Source organism: Triturus cristatus, chromosome 4_1 (genome assembly GCF_964204655.1).
Source record: "Triturus cristatus chromosome 4_1, aTriCri1.1, whole genome shotgun sequence".
NCBI classification, from domain to species: Eukaryota; Metazoa; Chordata; class Amphibia; order Caudata; family Salamandridae; genus Triturus; species Triturus cristatus.
The window spans coordinates 12,653,735-12,677,490 of record NC_140585.1 but is presented as its reverse complement, the minus strand read 5'-3'; positions in this window follow the sequence as shown (position 1 = coordinate 12,677,490).

Here is a 23,756-nt window from a genome sequence, read left to right as displayed (position 1 = left end):
CGGTTGGAATTTTAAAGTTTAAGGGTACTTCGGGAGAGTCTACAAGCAAGTCACCTACAGGGTAAGTAGTTCTAGAGCCAACACACACAGGAGCACTGGAGTGCACAAGTTACCTCACCCAGGGAAGCCGGGTGCATAGGTGTCTTTTGGTGTCGGGTCGCGGCGTCGTTTTCAATGGGAGTCAAAGAAGACTTGCTGCTTTTGAAGACAGGAGAAGTGTCCGATGGAATCCAAGAATGGATTCTGAAGAAAGAAGACCTGAAAGCAGAGGAGACAGTGTTCAAAGTCACTTGCCAGTGACCCGTGCCCAGGAAGATGGATGCCCACAGTCGTCGGGTGATTTCAGGTGATAACAGGTGTCTTGACTCTTCAGCCACGAGGTCCAGGAGGCGTCGACAATGACCGGGAGCTGGATTCAGAGTGTACCACAAAGTCTGCAGCTTACTGATGTGTCGGCAACCAGATTGGAGCCAACAAGCCTTGGCAACAGCAAGTCTTGTGGAATGTGAAGAAAGTCAGAGGTGCAGACCAGCAAGGTCTGAGGGACTCACCCAGCAAGGGTAAGTCAGGGCAGGCCTGGAGCAACCAGGGGAACCCTTTGATTTGATTTGGGGGACCCACAAGCCAATGGGCAAGGGATCGCAAAGATGCCTTAGGAGGATTCACTTCACAGGAACCCACGGTCACTCAGGACGAGGTAGGCCTGTGATCTTCAGTGGAAATCCTGCTGGAGGCTTGGACCACACGTGGTCCAATGCACAAGTTCGTAGAGCGTCGTGAAGGCATTGCACTCGAAAATAGTGCACGGTTCCTGGGTATTGCTGTTCCTCGTCATTCGTGGGGTCCACTTGCCTCAGCTCTGCTAGGGACTCACGATGGCCATCAGGAAGTCAGGAAATCCACTTCCGGGGCTGCAAGGACTTCGAACTCCAGCGGGAAGGTTTGCGACCATTGATTCAAAGTTTTGGTGCCTGCCAAGCAGGGGAGTCACTCCTTGACTCCAAGGGAGATTCTTCCGTCTTCCAAAGGTAGTGGAACATCAAAGGTCCAGGATTCTTCTTGTAGTGCGTCGTCCAGGGATATCTAGTTTGCAATGGCAAGGGTTCCCTATCTTATACTAAAAGAAAGGAAGGGACTAGCTCTATGACCACTCCTCTGGGAGGGTCAGGGGAGTGGGTGGTTACACCCACTTACCTTTGTCCAGTTTTGCGCCAGAGCAGGGGCAGGTAACCCCTGAACCAGTTTGAGCTGGCATATGCACAAAGGAGCCTACTGCTCCCCCAGTGCAGTACTTCAAAGCACTCTAGGAGTGCACCCACCCAGCCCCAATACACTAAATCCTCCCTGTGACAGGATGCCTATTGTTGGGACTCCTCCACTGTGAGTTTCGGTCAGCAGCAGGAGGGCAGCCCAGTGTCTGTGCTGGTGGCATCCATTTTGTGATGCCAGGGCTGTTTCAGGATTCTACCATGTTTCCAAAGTAGGTACATGTCTACCCCTCTAGAAGGGTGGGATCATACCCCCATACCAGTTACTGGTGTGGGGGTATGATTCCAAAGCGTTTGACACCAAACACGACATGTTTTGATGCAGTCATCCCAGAGTTAGCATTTACCGCGAGGTTATAATGCACTTAAGAGTATATGGTTTAACCGCATCCACAAACAGCCACAGGGAACAGACTCTGAGGGCTGCAGAGGGGCCCTGCTCCTGCAGAGGCACCCCCTCACATTGTAAACCAAGCACCATGCCCTCAGGATTGATAAGGCCTGCCTTAGGGGTGACTGATAGGTTTATATGTGTGTGTATGGTGAGATATATGAACCTATACCTCAGTGAGGAGTGCTAACACTACCTCACCCAGGCTGCAGTAGCAGGCCTGTGGTGTCAGATTTAGTCTGCTTCCCAGGGGTGGCATAATACATGCGTCAGCCCCTGGTAGGCCTGTGAAGTACCTATGCCCTTGGTACCTAAGGTACCATATACTAGGGGCTCATAAGGTACCACAGTATCCAATCACTAGTGCATCTAATATGCACTCCAAGTTGTTTAGAGAGAACAGAGAGACTGGGGCCCTGATTAGCCGGGACCCAGCCAGACTATAGCCAGAAACCAGTGTTAACATCAGGAAAAAAGTGGGGGCAACATAAGTGCAGATCCTACTCTCCTACACAACCCCCCCCCTCCCCCAAATGCAGTGACACTAAACTAACCTTGACAGTTGAGTATTCGTGTTCTAAGTGGAAATACCTTGAGAGTCCATCTGCATTGGCATGGTGGGTCCCAGGTCTATGTTCCACTGTATAGTCCATCCCCTGTAGGGAAATGGACCACCTTAGCAGTTTGGGGTTTTCACCTTTCATCTGTTTAAGCCATAGGAGGGGCTTGTGGTCAGTCTGAACTATGAAGTGAGTGCCAAACAAGTATGGCCTCAGCTTCTTCAGGGCCCATACCACAGCAAAGGCCTCCTTCTCTATAGCTGACCAACGTTTCCCTCTAGGGGTCAGCCTTCTGCTTCTAAAAGCTACTGGCTGGTCTTGACCTTCATCATTTAGTTGAGACAGTACAGCTCCCACGCCCAGCTCAGAAGCATCTGTTTGGACAATGAACTTATTTGTGTAGTCTGGACTCTGTAAGATGGAGGCAGTGCACATGGCCTGCTTTAGGTCATCAAATGCCTTCTGACAGCTAGCTGTCCACTGAACCTTTTTTGGCATTTTCTTTGAAGTAAGATCATTTAAGGGGGTCACTATAGATCCATATCCCTTAGCAAACCTCCTATAGTGCCCAGTAAGGCCTAAAAAGGCTCTCACCTGTGTCTGGGTGGTTGGAGCTACCCATTTCATTATGGTTTGGATTTTGCTCTGCAAAGGTTGAACCTGGCCTCCACCTACAAGGTGGCCCAGGTACACAACATGACTCTGCCCTATCTGGCACTTAGTGGCCTTGATAGTGAGGCCTGCTTTTTGCAGGGCCTCCAAAACATTTCTGAGGTGGACCAGGTGATCCTGCCAGGTGGAACTAAAGACAGCAATATCATCTATATAAGCTGAGCAATACGTTTCCATACTTGTCAGAACTTTGTTCACTAACCTCTGAACAGTGGCAGGTGCATTTTGCAAACCAAAGGGCATCACCACAAAGTGGTAGTGCCCACCAGGGGTTGAAAATGCTGTTTTGGCCTTGGCATCATCAGCTAACTTGATTTGCCAGTAGCCAGCGGTTAGGTCAAATGTACTAAGATACTTGGCAGAGGCCAAAGTATCTATCAGTTCATCTGCCCTGGGAATTGGGTAGGCAACTGTCCTGGTGACTGCATTGAGGCCTCTGTAGTCAACACAAAACCTCATTTCTTTCTTACCACCCTGGGTATGAGGTTTAGGCACAAGGACTATTGGACTAGCCCAAGGGCTATCTGAAGGCTCAATTACACCTAGTTCCAACATTTTCTGGACTTCAGTCCTGATACAGTCCCTGACATGGTCAGGTTGCCTGTAGATTTTACTCTTGACAGGCAGACTGTCTTCAGTGTCCACCTCATGGGTGCACCAGGAAGTCTGACTAGGGGTCAGGCTAAACATATGTCTGAACTGCTGCAGAACTTGTCTGCATTCAGTTTGCTGATGATCAGTGAGGCTGCTTGCCCCCTCCTGTTCCTCATCACTTGCCATGAGCAAGCCCATGTCAGCCCTGTCAACATATGGCTTTAATCTGTTGACATGGAGCAACCTAAGGGGGCTCCTGGGCGTTCCAAGATTCACCAAGTAGGTGACTTCTCCCTTTTGCTCAACAATTGTATGGGGGCCACTCCACTTGTCTTGGAGAGCTGCTGGGGCCACAGGCTCCAACACCCACACTTTCTGTCCTGGCTGATAGACAATCAGTACAGCCTTTTGGTCATGCCAAGCTTTTTGCAGTTCTTGGCTAGCCTCCAGGTTTTTGGTTGCCTGCTTCATGTATTCGGCCATCCGGGAGCGGAGACCAAGTACATAGTCCATCACATCCTGTTTGGGAGGTTTGAGAGGTAACTCCCAGCCCTCCTTCACCAAACATAATGGACCTCTTACAGGGTGCCCAAACAGAAGTTCAAAAGGACTGTAGCCAACCCCCTTCTGTGGAACCTCCCTGTATGCAAACAAGAGGCAGGGAAGTAAAAGGTCCCATTTTCGCCTAAGCTTTTCTGGATGGCCTTTAATCATTCACTTTAGGGTTTTGTTGAACCTTTCAACTAACCCATTGCATTGTGGGTGATAGGGAGTAGTGAACTTGTAGTTTACACCACACTCCTTCCACATTGCTTTTAGATACCCTGACATGAAGTTGGTATCTCTGTCAGATATAACCTCCTTAGGGAGACCCACTCTGAAGAAAACTCCAATGAGGGCTCTTGCCACCACAGGGGCTGTGGTGGTCCTGAGGGAATTGCTTCTGGGTACCTGGTGGCATGATCCACTACCACCAGGATAAACCTGTGCCCAGATGCTGTTGGAGGGTCAAGGGGACCAACAATGTCCATCCCTACCCTTTCAAAGGGAACCCCCACCACAGGTAGTGGTATCAGGGGGGCCTTTGTTGTGCCACCTAATTTGCTACTGGCTAGGCAAGTGACACAGGACCGACAAAACTCCTTTGTGTCCTCTGACATGTGTGGCCAATGAAAATGTGGAACAAGTCTATCCCAGGTCTTGTTTTGGCCCAGGTGTCCTGCCAATGGGATGTCGTGTGCTAGGCTCAAGAGGAACCCCCTAAACTTCTGAGGTATTACCAACCTCCTGGTGGCTCCAGGGGTAGGATCTTTAGCCTCAGAATATAGGAGCCCCTCATCCCAATAAACCTTATGGGACCCACTAGAACTCCCAGCAGCCTCAGCAGCAGCCTGCTGTCTGAGGGGTTCAAGAGAGGGGCAGCACTGTTGCTCCTTACTCAGATCTTCCCTGGGAGGTCCCCCTGCCCCCAGGAACTCAACCTGATCAGGCTCAAGTCCCTCTGGGGCAGTTCCTTCTTCAGGATCTGCTTTTCCTCCCTCAGGAGGGGAATCTGAGATCTGAGACAGAGGGGAAGGCACTGCCTTAACCCTACTGCTCCCCCTCTTGGGTAGCATCTGGTCCATAGTTTCAGGATCCAGAGCTTTTTCAGCTTTATGCATTTTGGCATGTGACCTGGTCACAGCAAATACCTCTGCAGGTATGCCCAACATCTCAGCATGAGTCCATAACTCTACTTCAGACCAGGCTGAAGTCTCCAGATCATTGCCCAATAGACATTTGACAGGGAGGTCTGCACTGACTACTACCTTCTTGAGGCCAGTTACCCCTCCCCAGGAGAAATTCACAACTGCCAGACTATGGTTGGTCCTGACATTGCTTGCATTGGTAAACTTGTATATTTCACCCAGGATGATCTGCTCAGGGTCCACCAGATCCTCTGCCACCATGGTGACACTAGCACCTGTGTCCTTGAATGCCAAAACCAGTTTGCCATTAATTACAGGTTGCTGTTTGTATTTGCCCAGATTACTGGGGCTCACTAGGAAGGACATATCAATGTTTCCCTCACAAACCAGCAATGCCTGAGTGGGTACTCTGACTAGGCCAGAGTCCACTTCAGAACCCAGGGTCAACCCTACTACACCCTTATTCTGATTATCACCTCCACCAGTAGCTGCACTAGGGGGAACAGTTGCCTTAGGGGCAGGAGTGTCGGTGGTTTGGTCTTTGGACTTGGTACAATCAGAAGTCCAGTGCCCTTTCTGTTTACAGAATTTGCACCAGGGCTTCATTTGACCTTTTCCCTTTGTAGACTGTGAATCCCCACCAGATGCAGATTTTTGGGGCCCTTGTGAAGACTTCTGGTCTTTTGACTTATCCCCACCTTTCTCTGAGCCTTTAGGATCCTGCTTCTTAGTGTCACCCCCTTGGTTCTGGGTTTTCTGCCTCACCCTGGTTCTGACCCATTTGTCTGCCTTCTTTCCCAATTCTTGGGGAGAGGTAAGATCAGAGTCCACCAAGTATTGATGCAACAACTGGTTTTGACAATTATTAAGGATCTGTTCTCGCATCATAAGATTATACAATCCCTTAAAATCAGTAACTCTACTACTAACCAGCCAACCCTCCAGAGCCTTGGTTGCACAATCTACAAAGTCTGTCCAGTCCTGATTCTGTGCTTTCTGGGTGTCTCTGAACTTCAACCTGTACTGTTCAGTGGTTAAGCCAAACCCATCTATTAATGCACTTTTCAGGACATCATAATCATCAGCATCCTCTACTCTAACAGTGAGGAGCTTGTCTCTACCTTTATCAGAAAAGGAGAGCCACAAGATTGCTGCCCACTGTTTCTGGGGGACCTGTTGAACTTTACAGGCCCTCTCCATAGCAGTTATCCACTTGTGGATATCATCCCCACTCTGGAAGGGAGGAACAACCTTGGACAGGTTCCTATGGTCTGGAATCTAATCTCTGCCTCTAGGGACACTGTTGCTGCCACCAGGGGGTTCTAACCCCTCTTTCCTAGAAGCTCTCTGGAGCTCAAAGGCTTCTTTGTCTAATGCCAACTGCTTGGCTCTGAGGGCTACTCTTGCTTCCTCATACTGCAGCAGTTAGTACATTCTTTCAGAGGAGGTCTCTCTTCTATTAAGGTATGAGTTCCTCTGCTGGACAGATTCTCTGCCAGAGTGATATGAGTGGTCAGATTCCCTTGAAGGGGACCTAGGCCTCTCTTCTACTCTGTCAGTTCTCTTAGGGAGAATTCCTCTGTCCTTTTCAAACCCATGTGGGTCTGGCCTTTCAATCACAGGGTCCAGGTCATCTTGATTTTCATCATCGGACCCAGAGACTATGGCTGACCCATCACTTGATTCAGACCCCCTAGCTCCTAGAGCTACCCTAAGGTCATCTGTGGTCAACAGATCTATACTGAATACTGAATACTGAAGTACTTATAAAGCGCTCGAATGCTGAGGCGTCTTGGCGCTGTAGTGACAGGGAGAGCGGTGAAAGCAGATCTTAATGTGAGGAGAAAAGCCAGGTTTTCAATGCCTTTCTAAAACAGTGTTTGGATTTTTGTGAACGCAGATCAGAGGGCAGAGAGTTCCATAGTCTGGAGGCTTGGTACGAGAAGGACCTGCCACCCCATCGCATTCTTCTTATTCTTGGCTGACATATCAGATCATGATTGGCTGACCTTAACGTACGCGATGGCACATAACGAGGGAGAAGTTTGGACAAATCGTCTGGTCCCGTGCCGTACAAGGATTTGTGGACCAGACAGAGGGCCTTAAACTGTATTCTGGCTCTAACTGGGAGCCAGTGAAGTTCCTTGATGGCTTTGGACGTTGGGTGACGATAGGGTAGATTTAACAGAACCCAGGCTGCGGCGTTTTGGATTGCCTGAAGTTTATTAAGTTGTTTTTCACCAGTGCCCAAGTAGAGCAAGTTACAATAGTCCACTCGGGACATTATCAGGGCACCCATTACAGTTTTTTTTAGCGTTGGAGGGATGTAGGGTAGAATTTTCCTAAGAACCTTAATGGTATAAAAGCAGGTGGAGGTGACCTGGTTAATCTGCGCTTTACAGGAGAGATCTTTATCCACCAGGAAACCAAGATTTCTGACCTTGTCTACAGGACTAGGACAGGTGCCTGCCTCCGGAGGCCACCAAAGGTTGTTCCAAACGGACAAGTTCTGACCAAATTCGATTATCTCGGTTTTGTCCGTATTTAATTTAAAAAAGTTACAGCTCATCCAGTTTTTTACATCAAGAAGGCAGTTTTTAAAACGTTCTGCCGTGGCTTCAATGGTCTGGGATACTGACACAATAATTTGAGTGTCATCGGCGTAAGACACTAATTGTAGGCCATGAGATTGAATTAAGGCAGCTAAGGGGGTAACATATAAGTTAAATAGGGTGGGCGACAGCGCCGAGCCCTGAGGGACCCCGCCTGGGAGGGAGAATTCATCAGATTGAAAGCCTTCCCAGTGTACTTGTTGGATTCGAGAATCCAGAAAGGATGTTAACAAAGTTAGTGCAGTACCGGAAAAGCCTAGAGTTTTTAGTCTGTTTAATAGAATCGAATGGTTCACGGTATCGAACGCCGCTGTAAGATCTAATAAGATCAGGGCCGTTCTACCACCCTCGTCCATTTTCCTTCGAATGTTTTCAGTTGCCATGATCAGGGCGGACTCTGTTGAATGGAAGGGGCGAAAGCCATGCTGAGAGGGGTCTAGGAGCTTGTTTTGGTCAACATACTTCATCATTTCTTGATTTATGGCTTTTTCGAGAATTTTAGCTGGCAAGGGTAAGCAGGATATTGGTCCGTAGTGCTTGAGTACCGTTGGATCTAGCGAATCCTTCTTGAGGATCGGTCGAATGCAGGCTTTTTTCCAGCAGCTGGGAAAGTCACCAGACGTGATAATATTATTTAGCAGAGGGGTCAGGACAGCTGCCACCGTCTGTGGAATCATGTGTAATATGCGTGGCGGACATGGATCTAATGGGGACCCTGACTTCATCTGTGCAATTAGGTCTGTCACCTGTGTCTCCTCTAACAACGGAAAACAGGAGTAGCTGGACCCAGTCAGGGGGGCAGTGTCATTGTTATCATTAAGCAAAATTAGTGCAGATGAGCTAAGATCATCGTACACAGTCTGAACCTTTTGCTGAAAAAAGGTTGCAATGTTAGTCACGAGGTTCTGGTCAGGGCTGAAGACAGTGTCGCGGGGGCTCTTGGTCAAATGAGTGACAGTTTTAAATAGTTCTCAAGTGAAGTGTGGAGCGACTCTGTCCTAGCTTCAGGTGTCTTGCAACACACATGGCCTTCAAGTCAAAGAAGGTCCTGTCCTTATACTGAAGCTGGGTGGACCCACTGTCTCCATCCCTTAAGGACATTCTAGTGTTGTGCAGTGTTGTACTACCTACACTAGTTTGAGGCCTAATGATCCTAGCTTGAGCTGTAGCAAGGGTGTGCTATTCCTTCACAAACAGCTCTAAATTCAGTAGAACTTATTGATACTAAGATTGACTTTTATTTGTACCTTGAGTACCTTTAGTGGTTTTCAGTTAGTAATTCAAATATAGATTTTCTGGTAAAACAATGGCAAGCTGGAATCCCACACGCTGCCCACCAATGTGAGAAGTTGGCCTGGCATATGCTGGTCACTAGTTATAGTGGCCACCTTGCACCAGTCCAATTCGACTCTTATGGTAGATAGGTTTAAGACAACCTTTTAAAGAAAGCTATCCTAGTGGTAGCTGTGGAGAGCAGCCTTCAGGCTAAGCATCTGAGGAATGTAAAGCAGCTTGTTTTACCTTATAATCTCTTGAATTACCAAATGAAAGGGCACCACACAGGTATATATATATATATAAAATATATATGTATTTATTACTAGACACACTCTACTAATCTCTTTATGAGATTAGAAGTCAGGAACACATTCAAATATCAACGTTTCGCAATAAGTTAAGCACAAATATGGCTCTGGCCATAGGGGCGTACCAGACCGTATACTAAAAAAGAGGTTTAGGAAAGTCGGCTTGCAAGGGGACTAGGCCTAGAGCCTTCAGAAGCGTTGGGGCTTCACTAATCCACCCATGGCAGGTAAGTAAAAGACCCACGGGAGACGCATGCAGTGTGAGAACACAGCCGCAGGTTCCCTTTTGATTTCAATGGAGCAAGTCGCGGTTGGATTTTTAAGGTTTTAGGGTATTTCGAGGAAGTTTACAAGCAAGCCACTTACAAGGTAAGTACTTCGAGGACCAACACACACAGGAGCACCGGAGTACTCGAGTTACCTCACCCAGGGAAGCTGGGTGCATAGGTGTCATTTGGTGTCGGGTCACGTCGTCGTTTTCTATGGAAGCCACAGAAGTTTTGCTGCTTGCGAAGACTGGAGAAGTGTCCGGTGGAATCCAAGGCTGGATTCAAGATGAAGATGACCTGAAAGCAAAAGGGACAGTATTCGCAGTCACTTGCCAGTGACCCGGGGCCAGGTAGATGGATGCCCACGGAAGTCGGGGGATTTCAGGTGATCAAGGGTGTTTTGACTCTTCAGCCATGAGGTCCAGGAGGCATCGATGATGACCAGGAGCTGGATTCAAAGTGTCCCACAACGTCTGCAGCTTACTGAGGTGTCGGCAACCGGATTGGAGCCAACAAGCCTTGGCAACAGCAAGTCTTGTGGAAAATTAAGAAAGTCAGCGGTGCAGACCAGCAAGGTCTGAGGGACTCACCCAGTGAAGGTAAGTGAGGGCAGGCCTGGAGCAACCAGGAGAACCCTTTGGTTTGATGAGAAGGTCTTCGGGGGACCCACAAGCCAATGGGCAAGGGATCGCAAAGATGCCTCATGAGGATTCACTTTGCAGGAGCCCACGGTCACTCGGGACGAGGTAGGCCTCTGATCTTTGGTGGAAAATCTGTTGGAGGCTTTGAACACAAGTGGTCCAATTCACAAGTTCATAGACCATCGTGAAAGGATTGCACTCGAAAATAGTGCATGGTACCCGGGTATTGCTGTTCCTCGTCACTCGTGGGGTCCACTCACCTCAGCTCTGCTTGGGACTCACGATGGCCATTGAGAAGTCAGGAAATCTACTTCTGGGGCTTCAGGGACTTCGGACTCCAGCGGGAGTGGGAAAGTTTGCGACTGGTGATTCAAAGTTTTGGTGCCTGCCAAGCAGGGGAGTCGCTCCTTGACTCCAAGGGAGATTCTTCTGTCTTCCAAAGGTAGTGGAATGTCGAAGGTCCAGGATTCTTCTTGTAGAGCGTCGTCCAGGGATATGCAATGGCAATGTTTCCCTATCTTATACTAAAGGTAGGGGAGGGACTAGCTCTATGACCACTCCTCTGGGAGGGTCAGGGTAGGGGGTGGTTACACCCACTTCCCTTTGTCCAGTTTCGTGCCAGAGCAGGGACAGGTAGCCCCTGAACCAGTTTGAGCTGGCATATGCACAGAGGAGCCTACTGCTCCCCCAGTGCAGGACTTCAAAGCACTCTAGGAGTGCACCCACCCAGGCCCAATACACTAAATCCTGTCTGGAAGGTGGTAAAACCTCCCTGTGACAGGATGCCTATTGTTGGGCCTCCTCCACTTTCAGTCAGCAGCAGGAGGGCAGCCCAGTGTCTGTGCTGGTGGCATCCATTTTGTGATGCCAGGGCTCTTTCAGATTTCTACCGTGCTTCCACAGTGGGTACATGTCATCCCCTCTAGAAGGTCGGGATTGTGGGAGCCGGCCTCGTGGCGTGGTCCTGTTTCCCCGCGCTAAGTCGCACGAGGTCCCATGCACATCGGGACTCCTCCATCTTGGATTGCACGTCACTCCACGTGACCATCTGTATGACCCTGCTCTACCCGGCCTCGGTCCCAGCGAGGCCCGACATCGAGACGCCAACCCCTGGCCCGGGGGATACCACGTGAGCCCTTCCCACTCCCGGCGGAGGGCAGTATCGATGGGACCCACAACCGTCTCTCCACACCTGGGTGTGACCGCCCCACAGCTCTCTGGGGCCTGGCGCCTCTCCTGCTGGGCGTCTGGCCGCTCCCTACCCGGCCTCTCCGCCCCCTCCGGGCGCAAGGGTCCGGACATCAAAGGGCTCCCGTCCTATATCTGGGGCGACCCGACAACAGGGCAGTAGTTGTATCCTGGAGTCAAGAGCCCTGCTGATCGGATCGCGGCTGACCCTACGGAAGAAGACTCACCCGGAACCACCACTTGAGCCCTGCTGACGACGTCGCGGTTCCACCGTGCTTAAAGACCTTCACGAACCTTTGGGGCCCTGCTGACGCTGTCGCGGCCCGACCTTGTTGAACCTTACCACCTGAGCCCAGCTGACCTCGTCGCGGCTCGACCGAAGCGGACCTACCACCAGAGCCCTGCTGACCGTGTCGCGGCTCGACCTAAGCGGAACTACCATCCGAGCCCTGCAGACGCCGTCGCGGCTCTCCACGTCTGAGCCGCTCTGAGACCAGCATCCAAGGTCTGGCACAGAGCCCTCCTGCACCTGGTTGGTACTAAGACTGTCCCGCTACCCTATCCTCTTAAACGAACATTGAGACTCTGATAGGATCCCTCGATCCCTCTGTAAATATTGCCCGTATTACTGCCGATAAAGAATCCAATCTTGCAACTGCTATTGAGTCCTGTGTGGTGGTGTTACTGGGCCTAGTACGATCATAGGAGAAGGACCTCCCCGAGGGGGCTTCTCAGCGGCGCTCGGCTATACCTTTGCGGTAGGAAGGTGCCCGGAATAGTCTCCCCGACTACCCGGTGGCCCTCCCTCCAACATTTGGTGGCCAGTGACGGGATCCGAGCCAGACGCAATCGTACAAGCAAGTAACGCAACCACTGCCGGACCAGACGGGAAAAGAAAACCATGGATGGCCAAGAAGCAACCGTGGCCGCAACCTTCCAGGTGGAGAAACTGGAGGAATACACCCACAAAGAACTCAAACAGTTCTGCAAGGACAAAGGGATCCCAACCACAGGATTGGGTACCAAGGAAGATATGCAGAGAGCCCTGAAAGCCTGGGCAGAACTCGAGACCCCTCCACCCCGAGCCGAAGGGACCTCGGCCCGGGACGGAAACCTGCCGACCACGACCCCGACAAACGGGGAGCGAACCGTCCCGGACACCAGCCTTTCCCACGAAGAGATACGAGAACGGGAAAGGGCACGGACACACAAAATGGACCTTGCCCGACTCCGGCTGGACGGTGAGCTCCTACTGGTGGAGAAAAATATAGCCCTGGAGCAACTACGGCTGCAAGAAGAAATCGAGGAGAAGAAAAGGCATCGGGAGCTAGAGGAGAGACGGCTAACCCTCGAGCACGAGAGGAGCCTTAAAGAACTTGAACTAAAAGCTAAAACTGGGGAGACCAGCAACCCCGGAGCCCGGGACGCTCTGCCCCTGACCGAGCCAAAGGTCCACATCCCCAAGGATGTCGTCAAGGAGTACTATAAAAATGACGACATCCAGCAATGGTTCCGAGCGTACGAGGTAGCCATGACTTCCCATCGGGTACCCCGGCAGGATTGGGGCGCCGGCCTATGGGGGAGGTTCCTCAGCGAGGGGCGGGATACCCTGCTGCAACTCCCCGACGCCGTGATGACCTCGTACGACCACATGAAGGAAGCCCTACTCACGCGCTACGGACTATCGGCCGAGATGTACCGGCAACGCTTCCGGGACTGCAAGAAGATCCCCGGTACCACATGGGTCGAATACGTGGACTTCTTCAGCCGAGCGTTAGAAGGATGGATAAAAGGGAGCAAGGTCACCTCATATAATGAACTGTTCGACCTCATTGTCTGGGAGCACCTCGCCAACAACTGCTTTGTGGAACTAAGGCAACACCTCCTGGACAGTAAACTGACCGAGCCCCGGAAGCTCGCCACCGAAGCGGACCGATGGGTCAACACCCGGGTCCCCCGGAACCCTGTGGGGGACTACACCCGGAGTACCACGGGACCTCCCCGCCAGCGAGGCGGAGGAGGGGGGTCCCACCGCAGTCGAGAATTCCCAGCCGGGCCGCCCAGAAGTCCGCCACGAGGGCAAGCAACCAACCCCGCTTCCCCGACCCAGGGCCGAAGAGGGACCCCTATCGCCCGGTCTGGACCACGACCGACAGTGACCTGCTTCGGATGTCAGCAGACCGGCCATTATGCAAGCGACCCGGCTTGCCCCGTGAACCGACGGAACGGGACCACGGGGCCACCTCCCCGACACATAGCCGCCGCAGCCCTGGGGGAGAGAGAGGACGAGGAGGAAAACCACGACGACGGGTCCCCCGAGTGGGAACCAGCCGCCATGTCGCTTGTATGCCTAGGCTCCCGAGAAATGGTGCCCCGAGCCACCATCCCAAGCAACACCCAGAAGTACCAACAGTGGGTCACCATCAACGGGCGACGGGCCGAGGCCCTCCAGGACACTGGGGCCAGTGTGACCGCTGTCCGCTGCCATCTGGTGACCCCCGAACAGATCCTGCCACATGTCCTCTGCCCTGTCCGGACCGCAGACAACACCGAGAGCATGTGCCGGATGGCCCGAATCCCCTTCGAGTGGGGAGGAGTGTCCGGCACCCTAAAAGTAACTGTCCGCGACGACGCCCCGGTGGACTGCCTCCTGGGGAACGACCTAGAGAGCTCCCCCTGGGCCCAGGTGGAGCGCCGAGAGCATCTGGGGATGCTAGGACTACCTGAGTGGGCCTGCGCCACCACTCGGTCCATGACCGCCCAGCCAGCCGCGGCCCCGGCCCCCGACCAGCCGGCGGGCCCCGAACAATCCACCTCCTCCGGCCCGGAGGAACCTGACGAGGAGGCCGGGCCGTCCGAACTTTCTTCCAACGAGGCCGCTCCCCTCAGCGAAATCCCCGAGCTGGCCCAGTGGCGCCACGACGGGGGCCCCACCCGCGAACAATTCCAGCAAGAGCAGAAGGGCTGCCCGTCCCTCGAGGGGGCCCGACAGCAGGCGGCCGCGCAGGCTGCGGGGGACCCTACGGGAACCCACTGGGTCTATTGGGACAATGACTTATTGTATAGCGAGCAGAAAGTGGCCGAACTAGGGGCCGGCCGGGTGCTGGTGGTCCCCCTCCGATTTCGAGAGTTCCTCTTGAACCTGGCACATGACGTGCCCCTCGCCGGACATCTAGGGCGGAACAAGACTTACAGCCGCCTCGTGACCCATTTCTATTGGCCCCGAATGAGACGAGACGTGGACCAGCACTGCCGGTCCTGCCCGACCTGCCAAGCTAGCGGGAAGACTGGGGGACGGGTGAAAGCCCCCCTACAACCGTTTCCAGCCGTCCACACCCCGTTCGAACGAGTGGGGATCGACATCGTGGGGCCCCTCGACCCCCGAACCGCCCTGGGCCACCGCTTCATCCTGGTACTGGTCGACCACGCCACCCGATACCCAGAAGCTGTCCCCCTCCGAACTGTGACAGCTCCAGTGGTGGGCCGGGCCCTGATGGGCATCTTCTCCAGGGTGGGGTTCCCCCGAGAAGTAGTGAGCGACAGGGGGACGAACTTTATCTCGAAGTACATGAGATCCCTCTGGCAACAATGTGGGGTCACCTATAAATTCACTACCCCTTACCACCCCCAGGGAACGGACTGGTCGAGCGGTTCAACCGAACCCTGAAGGGGATGATCAAGGGCCTGGAAGAGCCCCTCAGGAGGAGATGGGATGTCCTGTTGCCCTGCCTCCTGTTCGCCTACCGGGAGGTACCACAGAAGTCCCTGGGCTTCAGCCCCTTCGAACTGTTGTATGGGCACCCCGTCCGAGGGCCCCTCAGCCTGGTCAAGGAGGGTTGGGAGGCGAACGTCCAAAGTGCCCCGCCCGACGTCTACCGGTACCTCCTGACCCTGCGGAACCAGACTCGGAAGTTCCGGGCCCTGGCAGAAGCCAACCTTGAAGCCAGCCAAGAAGACATGAAACGCTGGTATGACGAGAATGCCCCCGCCGTCGAGTTTGAGCCGGGCCAGCAGGTCTGGGTCATGTCACCCGTGGACCCCTGCGCCCTGCAGGACAAGTGGACCGGGCCCTTCAAGGTAGTTGAGAGGAAGAGCCCCGTCACATACCTGGTCGACATGGAGTCTCCGAGGAACCCCCTCCGGGTCCTGCACGCCAACCGGCTCAAGCCCCACTTTGCCCGAACTGAACTAAGCTTACTGCTGGCTACTGACGATGGGGGTGAAAGTGACTCCGAGCCCCTACCAGACCTCCTGGGGTCCTCGAGCCAAGACGGCTCCTTGGAGGGCGTCCGCCTCTCCGCCACCCTGACACCAGAACAGCGCCACGACTGCCAGAAGCTGCTACAACCCTTCGCTGCCCTCTTCTCTCTCACGCCCAGGGTGACCCCCTGGTGCGTCCACGACGTGGACACGGGGGATAGCCCCCCTGTACGACACCGCACTTATAGAGTGCCTGACCGAGTCCGAGCCTGCATAAAGACCGAGGTCGCCAAGATGCTCGCCCTCGGAGTCATCGAGCCTTCCGACAGCCCGTGGGCCAGCCCGGTAGTCTTGGTACCAAAGGCCGCCGCCCCCGGCACGGCCCCCGAACTCAGATTTTGTGTCGACTACCGGGGCCTGAACGCAGTTACCAAGACCGATGCCCACCCTTTGCCACGAGCCGACGAGCTGATTGATCGCTTAGGGGCCGCCCGCTACCTAAGCACCTTTGACCTCACCGCTGGGTACTGGCAGATCAAGCTCACTCCCGGCGCACAAGAACGATCAGCTTTCTCTACCCCCGATGGCCACTACCACTTCCGGGTGATGCCCTTCGGCATGAAGAACGCCCCAGCGACCTTTCAGAGGCTAGTAAACAAGGTCCTGGCCGGTCTCGAAGCCTTCAGCGCGGCCTATCTCGATGACATTGCTATCTTCAGCGACCACTGGGCCGCGCACCTAGGACACCATGGGGAAGTCCTGGCCGCTCTCCAAAGAGCCGGGCTCACCATTAAAGGCAGTAAATGCCAGATCGGCCAAGGCTCTGTGACCTATCTGGGCCACCAGGTGGGGAGTGGCCAGGTGGCCCCCCTCCAGTTAAAAGTCGACGCCATCCAGGCGTGGGAGCCTCCCGCCACCCAAACCGCTGTCCGGGCCTTCTTAGGCCTCACCGGTTACTACCGACGCTTCATAAAGGATTATGGCAGCATTGTGGGCCCCCTTACGGAACTCACTTCGAAGAAGCGGCCCAAGACGGTGCACTGGACGCCCCGCTGCCAGACCGCGTTTGATGCTCTCAAGGCGGCCATGTGCGCTGCCCCTGTGCTACAGGCCCCCGACTACAGTAAGGAATTTGTAGTCCAGACCGATGCATCGGAGTACGGGGTCGGGGCAGTCCTCTCCCAGCTGGACGCCAAGGGCCTCGACCGACCGGTGGCCGTTATCAGCCGCCGACTGCTGCCGCGAGAACAGAGGTGGAGCACCATCGAGCGGGAGGCCTTCGCTGTGGTATGGGCTCTCAAGAAGCTCCGGCCCTACCTTTTCGGTACCCACTTCAGGGTCCAGACTGACCACCGGCCCTTGCGGTGGCTCATGCAAATGCGGGGCGAGAACCCCAAGCTGTTGCGCTGGTCCATCTCCCTGCAAGGGATGGACTTCACTGTAGAACACCGGCCCGGCAACGACCACGCCAATGCTGACGGCCTGTCCCGATTCTTCCGCCTCGGCGAGGAGAACCCCCAAGAAGATGGGTGACTCTCCCTGCCTTCAGCTGGGGGGGACGCGTGTGGGAGCCGGCCTCGTGGCGTGGTCCTGTTTCCCCGCGCTAAATCGCACGAGGTCCCATGCACATCGGGACTCCTCCATCTTGGATTGCACGTCACTCCACGTGACCATCTGTATGACCCTGCTCTACCCGGCCTCGGTCCCAGCGAGGCCCGACATCGAGACACCAACCCCTGGCCCGGGGGATACCACGTGAGCCCTTCCCACTCCCGGCGGAGGGCAGTATCGATGGGACCCCCAACCGTCTCTCAACACCTGGGTGTGACCGCCCCACAGCTCTCTGGGGCCTGGCGCCTCTCCTGCTGGGCGTCTGGCCGCTCCCTACCCGGCCTCTCCGCCCCCTCCGGGCGCAAGGGTCCGGACATCAAAGGGCTCCCGTCCTATATCTGGGGCGACCCGACAACAGGGCAGTAGTTGTATCCTGGAGTCAAGAGCCCTGCTGATCGGATCGCGGCTGACCCTACGGAAGAAGACTCACCCGGAACCACCACTTGAGCCCTGCTGACGACGTCGCGGCTCCACCGTGCTTAAAGACCTTCACGAACCTTTGGGGCCCTGCTGACGCTGTCGCGGCCCGACCTTGTTGAACCTTACCACCTGAGCCCAGCTGACCTCGTCGCGGCTCGACCGAAGCGGACCTACCACCAGAGCCCTGCTGACCGTGTCGCGGCTCGACCTAAGCGGAACTACCATCCGAGCCCTGCAGACGCCGTCGCGGCTCTCCACGTCCGAGCCGCTCTGAGACCAGCATCCAAGGTCTGGCACAGAGCCCTCCCGCACCTGGTTGGTACTAAGACTGTCCCGCTACCCTATCCTCTTAAACGAACATTGAGACTCTGATAGGATCCCTCGATCCCTCTGTAAATATTGCCCGTATTACTGCCGATAAAGAATCCAATCTTGCAACTGCTATTGAGTCCTGTGTGGTGGTGTTACTGGGCCTAGTACGATCATAGGAGAAGGACCTCCCCGAGGGGGCTTCTCAGCGGCGCTCGGCTATACCTTTGCGGTAGGAAGGTGCCCGGAATAGTCTCTCCGACTACCCGGTGGCCCTCCCTCCAACAGGGATCATACGCCCACACCAGTTACTGGTGTGGGAGTATGATTCCAAGTTGTTTGACACCAAACACGACATGTTTTGATGCAGTCATTCCAAAGTTAGCATTTACCGGTAGGTTATAGTGCAGTATATGGTTTAACCGCATCCAGAAACAGCCACAGAGAATAGACTCTGCCAGCTGCAGAGGGGCTCTGCACATGCAGAGGCACCCCCTCACATTGTAAACCAAGCACCCTGCCCTCAGGATTGATAGGGCCTGCCTTAGGGGTGACTGATATGTTTATATGTGTGTGTTTGGTGAGATATAGGGAACCTATACCTCAGTGAGGAGTGCTAACACGACCTCACCCAGGCTGCAGTAGCAGGCCTGTGGTGTTTGATTTTGTCTGCTTCCCAGGGGTGGCATAATACATGCTTCAGCCCCTGGTAGGCCTGTGAAGTACCAATGCCCTAGGTACCTAAGGTACCATATACTAGGAGCTCATAAGGTACCACAGTATCCAATCACTAGTGCATCTAATAGGCACTCCAAGTTGTTTAGAGAGAACAGAGAGACTGGGGCCCTGATTAGCAGGGACCCAGCCAGACTATAGCCAGAAACCAGTGTTTACATCAGAAAAAAGTGGGGGCAACATAAGTGCAGATCCTACTCTCCTACACTGACTGACTCTCCCACTCTCTCTCACTAACTGACTCACTCTCTCTCACTAACAGACACTCCCACTCTCTCTCGCTGACTGACTGACTCACTCACACTGACAGACTCTCACTGACAGACTCACCCACTCTCTTTCACCGACTGACTGACTCACTCACTCTCAATGACTGACTGCATGACTCACTCTCACTGACAGACTCTCACTGACAGACTCTCTCTCTCACTCTCTCACTGACTGACTCTCCCACTCTTTCACTGACTGACTCACTCTCGCTGACTGATTGACTATCTCTCACTGACTGACTCACTCTCATGGATTCACTCTCACTGACAGATTCTCACTGACAGGCTCTCACTGACAGGCTCACTCACTCTCTCTCACTGACTGACTCCCTCTCAATGACTGACTGTCTCACTCACTCTCACTGACAGACTCTCTCACACTCTCTTACTGACTCTCCCACTCTTTTACTGACTCTCCCATTCTCACTGACTCTTTCTCACTGACTTTCTCTCACTGACTCTCTCTCACTGACTGACTCTTGCTAAAAGACTGACTGACTCTCGCTAAAAGACTGACTCTCGCTAAAAGACTGACTCACTCTCACTGACTGACTCACTCTCTTTCACTCACTGACTGACTCTCACTGACTGACTCTCTCACTCTCACTGACTGACTCACTCTCACTGACTGACTCTCTCACTCTCACTGACTGACTCTCTCACTCTCTTACTGACTCTCCCACTCTCTTACTGACTCTCCCATTCTCTCTCACTGACTGACTCTCCCAATCTCTCTCACTTACTGACTCACTCTCTCTCACTGACTGACTGACTCTCCCACTCTTTCACTGACTGACTGACTCACTCTCACTCTCACTGACTGACTCTCTCACTGACTGACTCTCTCACTCTCTTACTGACTCTCCCACTCTCTTACTGACTCTCCCACTCTCTTACTGACTCTCCCATTCTCTCTCACTGACTGACTCTCCCAATCTCTCTCACTGACTGACTCACTCTCTCTCACTGACTGACTCTCCCACTCTTTCACTGACTGACTGACTCACTCTCACTGACTGACTCACTCTCACGGATTCACTCTCACTGACAGATTCTCACTGACAGGCTCTCACTGACAGACTCACCCACTCTCTCTCACTGACTGACTCCCTCTCAATGACTGACTGTCTCACTCACTCTCACTGACACTCTCACTGACAGACTCTCTCACTCTCTCATTGACTGACTCTCCCAGTCTCTCTCTCTCTCACTGATTGACTCTCTTTCACTGAATGACTCTCTTTCACTGACTGACTCTCTCACTGACTCTTTCTCACTGATTTTCTCTCACTGACTATCTCTCACTGACTGACTCTTGCTAAAAGACTGACTGACTCTCGCTAAAAGACTGACTGACTCTCGCTAAAAGACTGACTCACTCTCACTGACTGACTATCCCACTGACTCACTCTCTTTCACTCACTGACTAACTCACTCTCTCACTCTCACTGACTGACTCACTCTCTCTGACTGACTCTCTCACTCTCTTACTGACTCTCCCACTCTCTTACTGACTCTCCCATTCTCTCTCACTGACTGACTCTCCCAATCTCTCTCACTGACTGACTCACTCTCTCTCACTGACTGACTCTCCCACTCTTTCACTGACTCACTCTCACTGACTGACTCTCCCACTCTTTCACTGACTGACTGACTCACTCTCACTGACTGACTCACTCTCTTACTGACTCTCCCACTCTCTTACTGACTCTCCCATTCTCTCTCACTGACTGACTCTCCCAATCTCTCTCACTGAATGACTCTCCCACTCTTTCACTGACTGACTGACTCACTCTCACGGATTCACTCTCACTGACAGATTCTCACTGACAGGCTCTCACTGACAGGCTCACCCACTCTCTCTCACTGACTGACTCCCTCTCAATGACTTGTTTTAGCGAATAGCTATACACCGGCACTCTAAAGTTTTTTATGATGATATAAGATGTGTATCACAGATTTTATCGAAAACAATTCAACAGTTCTTTGATGGAAACACTACGGTGAAAATAGGTGTTATTCTGTTATCAGAAATTGAGAACGCAGTATATGCTATCCTTATTTCAGGGGGAAAAACATCATACGAAGATTCTTTTTTGAAAGATTTAATTTTCAGTGTGATATGAGATTTTCATACAGTATACTTAACATCACAAGGTATACAAAAGCAGATCAAGTCCATACAAAACATTTCTGAATTGGATGAATGTTCTATATTCTCTATTTTTGTTACAAAACGATCATATTCTGATGTAAGAGTCCAGGTGGTGAAGTTGGCACTCGTATATAATGTAGCCAGACTTACGGCGCGCTGTTTGCTGAAAACAAGGACCTATCATAGTCGCTGTCTTTAGGAGCAGAGAAAGATAAATTACTAGTACTAAAAGACCAACCGGTGCCCATGGTGTTTACTGACATCAGCGCATAGGATAAATCCAACTAAGGATTGGTTCAATAATTACGGACCATTAACTGAATCTCCGGGCAACATCGTGCCCCCGCTGTACCTTAACATTAATGCAAATGACTTCTAAGCCTTGATAAAGTTACTAGACGTAACGAAACACGTGTCGGCTGTTTTTGGGAAAAAGAAACCAACTTCACCACCTGGACTCTTACATCAGAATATGATCGTTTTGTAACAAAAATATAGAATATAGAACATTCATCCAATTCAGAAATGTTTTGTATGGACTTGATCTGCTTTTGTATACCTTGTGATGTTAAGTATACTGTATGAAAATCTCATATCACACTGAAAATTAAATCTTGTAAAAAAGAATCTTCGTATGATGTTTTTCCCTCTGAAATAAGGATAGCATATACTGCGTTCTCAATTTCAGAATAACACCTATTTTCACCATAGTGTTTCCATCAAAGAACTGTTGAATTGTTTTCGATAAAATCTGTGATACACATCTTATATCATCATAAAAACTTTAGAGTACCGGGGTATAGCTATTCGCTAAAACATGTTAGAACAGATTCTCTCTTAGGAGAATTTCTGCCTATTTTTTTATCTCTGGTAGTGGGATGTCTATCTACCCTGAGAGGCACCACAAATTGATCTAATAGTGCATACTACTTACTATAAGACTTGGATGTGCGGCTGTTCAAACCACCACTACCAATCAGGAGTTTTTTGTATCCCTCTCAATGACTGACTGTCTCACTCACTCTCACTGACACTCTCACTGACAGACTCTCTCACTGACTGACTCTCCCAGTCTCTCTCTCTCTCACTGACTGACTCTCTTTCACTGACTGACTGACTATCTCTCACTGACTGATTGACTATCTCTCACTGACTGACTCACTCTCACTGATTCACTCTCACTGACAGATTCTCACTGACAGGCTCTCACTGACAGACTCACCCACTCTCTCTCACTCACTGACTGACTCCCTCTCAATGACTGACTGTCTCACTCACTCTCACTGACACTCTTACTGATAGACTCTCTCACTCTCTCTCTCACTGACTGACTCTCACTCTCACTGACTGACTCTCTCACTGACTGACACTCTCACTCTCTTACTGACACTCCCATTCTCTCTCACTGACTGACTCTCCCAATCTCTCACTGACTGACTCACTCTCTCTCTGACTGAATCTTCCACTCTCTTTCACTGACTGACTGACTCACTCTCTCTCACTGACTTACTCACTCACTCTCTCTCACCGACTGACTCTCCCACTCTCTCTCACTGACTGACTGACTCACTCTCACTGACTCACTCTCACTGACTCATTCTCACTGACAGACTCCCTCTGACAGACTCACCCACTCTCTCTCACTGACTGACTGACTCACTCTCAATGACTGACTGACTCACTCACTCACTATCACTGACAGACTCTTTCACTGACTGCCTCTCCCACTCTCTCACTGACTGACTGACTCACTCTCACTGACAGATTCTCACTGACTGACTCACTCTCACTGACAGACTCTCACTGACTGACAGACTCTCACTGACAGACTCTTCCACTCTCTCTCACTGACTCTCCCACTCTCTCTCACTGATTGACTCACTCACTCTCACTGACTGACACTCCCACTCTCTCTGACTGACTGCCTCACTCACTCTGACTGACTGACTCCCACTGACTCACTCTCACTGACAGACTCTCACTAACAGGCTCTCACTGACAGACTCACAGGCTCTCACTGACAGACTCACCCACTCTCTCTCACTGACTGACTCACTCACTCTCAAGGACTGACTGACTCTCTCACTCTCTCACTGACTGACTCTCCCACTCTCTCTCTCACTGACTGACTCTCTTTCACTGACTTACCCTCTTTCACGGACTGACTCTCTCTCTCACTGACTCTTTCTTACTGACTGTCTCTCACTGACTCTATCTCAATGACTGACTGTTGCTAAAAGACTGACTCTCGCTAAAAGACTGGCTCTCACTAAAAGAGTGATTCACTCTCACTGACTGACTATCCCACTGACTCACTCTCTTTCACTCACTGACTAACTCACTCACACTGTCTCTCATTCACTCTCACTGACTGACTCTCATTCTCACTGACTGACTCTCTCACTCTCACTGACTGACTCTCTCAATCTCACTGACTGACTCTCCTACTGACTCTCCCATTCTCTCTCACTGACTGACTGACTGACTCTCCCAATCTCTACCACTGACTGACTCACTCTCTCACTGACTGACATTCCCACTCTCTCTCACTGACTGACTCAGTCATTCTCACTGACTTACTGACTCAC